Source organism: Populus euphratica, unplaced genomic scaffold (genome assembly GCF_000495115.2).
Source record: "Populus euphratica unplaced genomic scaffold, PopEup_1.0 scaffold1.1, whole genome shotgun sequence".
Taxonomy (NCBI): domain Eukaryota; kingdom Viridiplantae; phylum Streptophyta; class Magnoliopsida; order Malpighiales; family Salicaceae; genus Populus; species Populus euphratica.
In genome coordinates, this window is record NW_011499845.1 from 2,775,272 (window position 1) to 2,785,032 (window position 9,761).

Genomic DNA, 9,761 nt, shown 5'->3' on the forward strand with positions numbered 1-9,761 from the left:
AAATGAAGTGATGAAGAAGCTGCAAAAGAAGTGATGAAGAAGCTGCGAAAGAAGTGATGAAGACCCATGATGTTACTTTTGCTCAAAGGCCTTATTTCCTTGTTTCAGATATCATATCCTACAATTCTACGAATGTTGCTTTTCCGCCTTTTGGAGACTATTGGAGACAAGTGCGTAAAATATGCATACTGGAGCTGCTAAGAGCAAAACGCGTTCAGTCATTCCAAGCAATCAGGGAAGAAGAGGTATCCAATCTCATCAGTTCCATTAATTATAATGCAGGATTGCCAATCAACTTGACTAAATTGTTGTATGCTATATCATTGGACAGCACTTCAATGGCATCCTTTGGGAAGAAATCCAAAGACCACGAAGCATTTAAATCTGCCATGGAGGAAATCATGGAGGTAACGAAGAGTTTCATTATTTCTGATATTGCTTAATATCAGTGGTTAAATTGCTTGTTCATGTTCTTTTGAATCTTCTGGGTCATGGAAAACTTGAATTTCCATTAAATTGCTTCATTTGATCAGTGGTACGAGGCAAAATCTTAAGATTCTGCATCAGAAAGCAGACCAGATACTTGAAAGCATAATTAATGAAGATAGAGCTAGAGAGGCACCCAGCAATGAGATTGAAGCTGATGACCTTGTTCATGTTCTTTTGAATCTTCTGGGTCATGGAAAACTTGAATTTCCCTTGACTACAGACAACATAAAATCCGTTAACCTGGTTAGTACCTATACTATATATGCTAATTTGTGTGATTTCATGTGTTAATACGTGCATAGATTTCTACATTTTGTACCAGTCTTCCTCTCAGGGATGATCAAAAGCTTAGCTTGGTTAGTTATGCTTTCTTCATTAAGCACGATGTCATCCACCGAGATAAAATAATTGATGTTTCTCAAGCTCAATTAGAGCTGCCTGGATATTTTCTTTTTGTTCTTTTTTCTCTTTTTTTAGCTGCTCATATTCATGTATTTGGCATGAAAATAAAGAAGTTTTTTGGACCTGTTTAATGAATTAACACTCCTGTTGCAGGACATGTTCCTTGGTGGGACAGAAACGTAATCTACAGTTTTAGATTGGGCAATCGCAGAACTACTAAGGAATCCGAGAGTGATGAAGAAGGCACAAGCAGAAGTGAGGCAAGTCTTTTGTACAGCACGGAATGTCGATGAAGCAGACCTTGAGAAATTAAAGTACCTTGAACTGGTAGTCAAAGAAACTTTGAGACTGCAACCTCCTCTCTCTTTACTACTTCCAAGAGAAAGCATCTCTTTACTACTTCCAAGAGAAAGCAGAGAGGATTGTGAGATTAATGGATTCAAAATACTGTTAAGATACTGGTATGCAAACCCGACAAGATAAAAGATAAGAGACAAGATAAAATGAGAAATGAAACACACAAGAATTTACGTGGTTCACCCAATTGGGCTACGTCCACAGACAAGTATAGAAGGATTTTACTAAGTAATATGAGAATTACAACATCTTTCGAATAATAGAAGAACAACTAAGAATCTCTCTATTATTAGGAGAAAACACCTCACTTACTCTATCACAAATACCTCACAATTTTGTGGGATTACTCTCTCTTCACTCTCTTCTTCTTCTCTCTATTTTGGTGTGCATATAGGCTTGAATGCATTGCCTATTTATAGGCAAGAGTGAGGGTATAATGGTCATAAATTTAGGAGGAATATATGCCTAACAACTCATCCTCCACTCATACTCCACCAATTACAACTCATCTCCCACTCAAATCCCATCAATTATGCCATCTAATTAAATGACTTTACATTCTCCCACTTGAAGACTTTGATGAGTTAATCAAGTCTTCACACTTGATCTTTTGTGATTCTTCTATCATTTCTATACTTGCCATCTTCATGCTGCTTACGTTTCTGCTAGGCCGTAAGAGGATCTGCACCATATATACTTATCAGTGTTGACCGGTTTCGTCAAAGCATCTGCTGGGTTTTCCTTTGTGTGAATCTTCTGAAAATTCACACTTCCATCTTCCACCACTTCACAAACAAAGTGATACTGAACATCGATGTGTTTTGTTCTTGAATGAAATGCTGGATTCCTTGCAATATGCAAGGCACTTTGACTATCACAATATAAAAAAATATTCTCTTTTTGTGCCCGAGCTCCTCCATAAGTTTCTTCATCCATATTGCTTCTTTACAAGCTTGTGTAGTGGACTTTCTTTTCTCAAGGTCACCAGCAAAATCTGAATCAACATAACCTCTGATAGTAAATTCTAATCCTCCATAACATAATGCAGCATCTGAGGTACCCTTGATATATCTCAAGATCCTCTTAATAGTATTCCAATGCTCTCTACCAGGATTTGCCATGTATCGACTAACTGCTCCCACTGCTTGTGCAATGTCTGGTCTTGTACATATCATGACAAACATTAAACTTCTCACTGCTGATGCATACGGTACTCGAGACATCTTCATCCTCTCTGCTTCATTGCTAGGAGACATACTTGAGGATAATTTGAAGTTAATAGGAAGTGGGGTGGAAATTGGCTTACAATCTTGCATGTTGAAGCGTCGCAAGATCTTCTTTAAATAATTCTTCTGAGAAAGCCAAATCTTCCTCTTACTTCTGTCTCGGTAAATTTGCATCCCTAGAATCTTGTTTGCTGGTCCCAGGTCCTTCATATCAAACTCCCTAGCCAATTGTGCCTTCAATTCTTGGACTCGATCTTTGTTGGGGCGTATCACCAACATGTCATCCACGTACAACAACAAAATGATGAAATCTTCTTCAAACCTCTTGTAATACGTACAATGGTCTGAACTGAGTCTGTTGTACCCAAGGCTAATTATGAAGGAATCAAATCTCTTATATCAACACCTCGGCGCCTGTTTGAGACCGTATAGAGATTTGTTCAACCTACAAACCAAGTTCTCCTTGCCTGTTTCAGCAAAACCCTCTGGTTGAAGCATATAAATTTCTTCTTCAAGTTCTCCATGAAGAAATGCAGTTTTCACGTCTAACTGCTCCAAGTGAAGATCAAATATAGCACACATTGCTAAGACTACTCTGATTGTCGTAAGTCATACCACCGGAGAAAATATCTCATTGAAGTCTATTCCTTCTTTCTGAGCATATCCTTTCACCACCAATCTCGCACGATACCGCTCCACTTGATCATTGTCATCACGTTTTATCTTGTAAACCCATTTATTGCCAATGGCCTTTCTTCCTTGTGGTAGTGGAACAAGATTCCAAGTATTATTCTTGTGCAGAGCTTCAATCTCCTCTTGCATTGTTGTCATCAACATAGACACATTTGTGCTTTTGATAGCCTCATGGAAAGTTGATGGCTCTCCATCCTTTGTTAAAAGACAGTATGCAATGTTACTTTCAGTAACATATTCTGAGTGCCAAGCCGGTGGTCTTCTTTCACGAGTCGACCGCCGAACTTCAGGAGTTTCAGACTCTATTTGTTCTTGCTCTTCATGCTCTAGTACAGCTTCAGAAGAAGCATGATTCTGAGTATTTTCCACATGGACTGTTGTGGTCTCCTTTAGAATGCTATTATGTTCTTCCTTTTGCATTTGATCTTCTACAAATATGACATCTCTGCTGATAACTACCTTGTGGGTAGTGGGATCCCACAAGCGATACCCCTTCACTCCATCAGCATATCCCAAGAATACACATTTTCTGGATTTTGAATCCAGCTTGCTAACTTCTTGTGTATTGTACATCACGTACACAGGACTTCCAAATATATGCAATCGAGAATAATCAGCTGGTTTTCCAGTCCACATCTCCATCGGTGTCTTCAGCTCAATTGAGGTTGATGGAGATCGATTTATCACATAACAGGCGGTATTGAATGCTTCTGCCCAGAATGACTTTCCTAGACCTGCAGCCTTCAACATTGCTCTTGTTCTTTCTAACAGAGTTCTGTTCATTCGTTTTGCCACTCCATTTTATTGTGGAGTGTATGTTGTTGTGAACTGCCTTTTGATACCTTCATGTTGACAGAAGTTATCAAATTCATCACTGGTATATTCTCCTCCATTGTCAGTCCTCAAACACTTAATCTTCTTTTCAGATTCAAGTTCCACCCGCACTTTGAAAGTTTTAAAGACTGTAAGCACATCTGCCTTCCTTCTAATTGGATACACCTAACATCTCCTAGAGAAATCATCTATGAATGATACAAAGTATCTTGCTCCTCCCAAGGATATAACTGGTGCTTGCCAAACATCAGAGTGAATCAGGTCTAAGATGCATTTGCTCTTAGTTGTTGATGTGCCAAACTTCAACCTGTGTTGTTTACTTGTAACACAGTGCTCACAAAAAGGTAAAGTAACCTTTGTAAGCCCAGGGAGTAACTTCTGATCAGAGAGAACCTTTAAACCTTTCTCCGACATGTGATCTAGTTTTTGATGCCACATCATCGTCTTCTCTTCTGCAGGACTGGCTGATGCGATTGACGCTTCTGCCTCATGATGTGTTTCTCCCATTAATGCAAATATATTTGCAACTGTCTTTCTTGCCTTTAAAACCATCAACGCTCCTTTGATGATTTTCATGATTCCATTGTCTGTTCGGATCTTACAGCCAAGACTATCAAATTGTCCTATGGACAAAAGATTCTTCTTTAAGTCTTTCACATGTCGCACTTCTAAAATAGTACAAATTAAGCCATCATACATCTTTAATTTGATGGTGTCAATATCAACAATCTCTAAAGCATGATTATCACCCATAAACACTTTGCCTCCAAAGATAGGTTTATATGTATGGAACCAATCTCGATGAGGAGTTATATGCCATGTTGCTCCTGAATCCATTAGCCAGACCTCAGTGAGCTCTTCTGTATCTGCAGAGATTGTCGCTGCTTCACTATATAAAACATCTCCATCTTCTGAGGTGCTCGCAACACACCCTTGAGATTTTGATGACTCTGCAGTATTCTCTATACCCTTTTTAAACCAACAATCCTTTTTGAAGTGCCCCTTTTTGCCACAGTTGTAGCATTTCACAGTCTTCTTACTTCTTGATTTGGACCTCCCCTGCCTTTGACTCCCACTGGAGCCACGCTCCGTTGATCTTCCTCTTGACACCAACAATGCCTCTGCTTGGTTTGAACTGTTTCTGTCTCCTTTGTTTTTGCGCCTATTTTCTTCTTCCAAGATAGCGGCTGCAATATCATCGAAGACTAAATAGTTTGAGAGGATATTATTGGTCAAGTTGATAATAAGCTGATCATACGAATCAGGAAGACTTTGAAGTAGAAGCTCTGCACGTTCATTTTCCTCTATTTGATGACCCAACGTAGTGAGTTGTGAAAATAGAGTTCTTATTGTGTTGATGTGGTCAGTCACCGACGTGGTTTCTGCCATTCGAAGGGTATAAAGTCTCCGCTTTAAGAAAATCTTATTATGCAAAGACTTGGACTCGTATAACTTTGATAGAGTCTCTCATATCTCCTTAGCTGTTTTCTTCTCCGCCACACTTGATAATACTTTATCGGCTAATGCTAAATGTATGTTAGCAATAGCATTGCCATCCATCTCATTCCATTTTGCATCATCAATGATCTCCGCGGGTCGATCCCCAATTGCTGCCAAGCAATTGTCTTTCCTTAAGATTGCCTTGATTCTCATTTTCCACAGTGAGAAATTGCTCCCATTAAATCTCTCAATCTCGTACTTTGCTGCCATTGTATTCACCGAGATCTATTCAGCTATCACTGTTTCACAGGTATGTAACGTATATAGAAATAGTATCGTGTGAATAATACTTCACTAAGTAAGTTCCCAAGAAAGATTGGAGGGGTCACAAACGGTCCCGCTTAAAACTCAATCTCCTTAGACAGAACTTCCTAGACTGTATTTAATCACCGCACTGACTTTCTATATACGCCAACAGTAACCTTCGTGAACAGTACCGTACAGATGAATAGTGTCGTATAGGTGAATAGTGCCCGTAAGCACGAATAACTTTGTGTATTAACAACACCAACCAAAAGGCTCTGATACCACTGTTAAGATGCTGGCATGCAAACCCGACAAGATAAAAGATAAGAGACAAGATAAAATGAGAAATGGAACACACAAGAATTTACGTGGTTCACCCAATTGGGCTACGTCCACAAACAAGTATAGAAGGATTTTACTAAGTAATATGAGAATTACAACCTCTCTCAAATAATAGGAGAACAACTAAGAATTTCTCTATTATTAGGAGAAAACACCTCACTTACTCTATCACAAATACCTCACAATTTTGTGGGATTACTCTCTCTTCACTCTCTTCTTCTTCTCTCTATTTTGGTGTGCATATAGGCTTGAATGCATTGTCTATTTATAGGCTAGAGAAAGGGGATAATGGTCATAAATTTAGGAGGAATATATGCCTAACAACTCATCCTCCACTCATACTCCACCAATTATAACTCATCTCCCACTCAAATCCCATCAATTATGCCACCTAATTAAATGGCTTTACAAATACCTGCCAAGATCAAAGTTGTTATTAATGCATGGGCAATTGGCAGAGATCTTGCTTAATGGAATGAACCAGAAAAAATTCCATCCAGAGATATTCCATGATAGTTTAATTGATTACAAGGGGACTAATTATGAGTACATCCCATTTGGTGCTGGAAGAAGAATGTGTCCCGGCATATCATTTGGTATAGCTAACGTGGAGAATCCACTTGCACATTTGCTTTATCATTTTAACTGGAAACTTCCCTATGGACTAAAACCAGAAAATCTAGACATGACTGAAGTCTCTGGCCTTGCAATGAGAAGATCTGCAATTGATTCCCATTTCGTATGATCCTCGGTCTATTCAATGTGATCAAGGAGAGAGAGTTTCCATGCGTGTTCAATGTATATTCCAGGTTGATGCCAATGTTTACTGTATAAATAAATGGAGAAGTCTCTGCACCATGTATTTAGGGAGTTCAGCCACTTCCATGAATGAATTTGTAGCTTTTTAGGCCTACGCTGGTTTTAACTTGGTAAATTGTCTGAAGAAGAAAAGGTTGATGGATAAAAGAGGAATTCTCGTGGAAAATGAATGTATAGGCTAGTCGCATGGTCCTTGTGTTCCAAGAACTCCAGCTAAAAACACGATGCACACCATCTTTATACTGCTCATATAAGGAATCGAGGGTAAAACTGGTTCCCCCAAGATTTTTTATTTTTTGAATATTTTCACAATATTGAGTTGAATGTTGACAACACATATATAATAAAATCTTGAATAGAAAAAATGCGCAAACATCATGGACGCGTTTTTTTTTTTTTTTTTACATCATGATATATTTTAATTGAAAATTAAATAGATGATGCTTGAATTTAATTAAATCAATTGAAAAATATATAAATTAATAAATCATAAAAAATAGTTGATAAATTTAATTGAAAACTAAGATGAGAAGCTGATATTACATGTAAAGATTAAATGATAGATGCACGTACATATACTCTATCTTATGTATTTAGTTGCTCTTCAATTTTTTATTTAATTATGTAGTGGTAAAAATAGATTTTCACATGAGAAGCAATAATTTATACCTCGTAGAAAAAAATAATTTTATTTTCTTGTTACTGTATTTTCTTAACAAAAAATGTCAATGTAATTTGTTGCATAAAAAGTGAAAATAATTAAATAAATATCTAAAATTTAAAAAAATTGAAATAAGGAGAAAATAAATGTATATCTTTGATCAAAGCCCCCTTCTTTTATTAATGCATTCCTTTTTCTTCTTTTTTTTGACAAGAACATATCTTTTTATCTGAAATATTATTTTATAAATAAAAACTTATCACAAGCTTAAAAGAAAGTTTTAATAAAAAATAAAAAATAATGAATTGATAATTTGGACATGAATATATTTAAAATTAATATAAGAATAATGAATTAAATAAATAATATATAAATAATTTTCAATAAAAAAAAACAGATAGTTATTTTATTCATAGGTAAAAAATTTAGAAAATTATGCATGTTAGGTTAACATATAATTATTTAAAAAATAATTATTAATATTATCATAAAAAAAACACTAATATTATTAGAAAACAATGACGTGTTGTATAATTATTATTCATAGAGAATGTTGTCGTAAAATGAAGAAGAGGAAAAACAAATAATGGAGGGCCCCTCCATAAAAAGGGTCAGGCGCTAGAGGATGACACATCGTTCACTCTGATTTAAAAAAATAAATAAATTGAATGCACGATGTGTCAGCCAACTAGGTGAATGATGCGTCATTCAACTACAACTTTTTTCAGTCATTGAAGGGGACTTTGGTGATATAAAAATAAAAAAGTGGGTCCGAGTTTTTGGGTTTCAAGAACCCAGTTTTCTACTCTCTTTTTTTCACCCAGTAACATAAAAAAAATAATCATGTGAACCTCTAAAATATCATATTCAATAACAAAACACTTTTTTTGTCGGTATAAAAACTCAAATAAAAAAAAATTGAACCCCAGGTCACCTTTTTTTCTTCTTTAAATGTGAAAATCATTTTCATTCAATCTTTCTCTTAAAAATAAAATTTATAAATATTAGAATTAAAATTATTGGTAAATAAAATTCAGCAATTTAAGAGTATTTTTTCACATCGGACTTGTAATATCATATATCAACGGATAAAATAATAGTAGTTTGTTTTATTAAAAATATTTATTATTAACTTATTATATGTATTTTGCAATATTAAGATCAGATATAAATTATATAACTAAAACTAAAATTATAAAAATAATAAAACTTAAAATAAATAATATATAGTAAGTTGGATTAGACTGTTGTGATTTGCTCTTTTACCTCTCAACTTTTAAGAATTATAACATAAAAAAAAAAAATTTACAATAAAAATATGATGTGGCTTTTACCTGCTTTTTGATGGACAGTTTTGTTTTTTCCTTTTATAAAAGTTCCGGTAAACCATCTATTAATTTATTTTTTAATAAAATTTTATAACCCTATTTTGTAAAAATAGACATTAATTTAACGTTGAAATATTTAACAAAGCATCAAGAAAGCTAAAACAAAGAACATACCAATACAAGTTTCAACGAGTAAAACCATGAATAATTTAAAAAGATTAAAAATAATAATAAAATTGAGTGATTAAATCGTAAACCATGCAAAACTACAACTAAAATATAAAAAAATTAAAAAATAAACATAATATTTTGTTAAGCTCTCACGTGATTCAATTTAAATTTCTAGTCCAATAAAGAGTCAAGTTGATTTTATAAGTTTAAATTGTTATGCTGAATTTGATAATATGTCCATGACTTTCTTGCCCTTTGTTTTTTTTTTTCAGTTTTGTTTTATCTTTATTTTTTTATTTCATTTTTTAATATTAAATTTTTAACTAATTTTATCATTTAATTCTAAATTATTTTTTATATTTTTAATTATATATTAAAAAAATTTAACCCAACAAAGTTAACAATCTTGGATTGCAAGTTTTGCATGTTGACAATGGGACATATGACATGTTTTTTTTTTTTGTTTTTTTTTTTGTATCTATATAATAAATAAGGTTGTGTCATGTAACCCATCAAGATTTGATTTAAAATTTAAATTAAATAATAAATCAAGTTCATATTTTTCAAGTTTAAATGGTTGTTGTGAGTTATATAATAATATTTAAAAGTATTTTATATTACTTTTTTACGTAAAAAAAAGTGGTTCAGTCCTTTTCCAAACAATGTTTTTTTATTTAATATAATGTTTTTATT

General features: G+C 34.2%; 1 pseudogene; it reads left to right on the forward strand.

The window, feature by feature from the left end:
* The first annotated feature begins 56 nt into the window (after nucleotides 1–56).
* On the forward strand, nucleotides 57–6,997 carry LOC105128018 (premnaspirodiene oxygenase-like; annotated as a pseudogene).
* The last annotated feature ends 2,764 nt before the right edge of the window (nucleotides 6,998–9,761 follow it).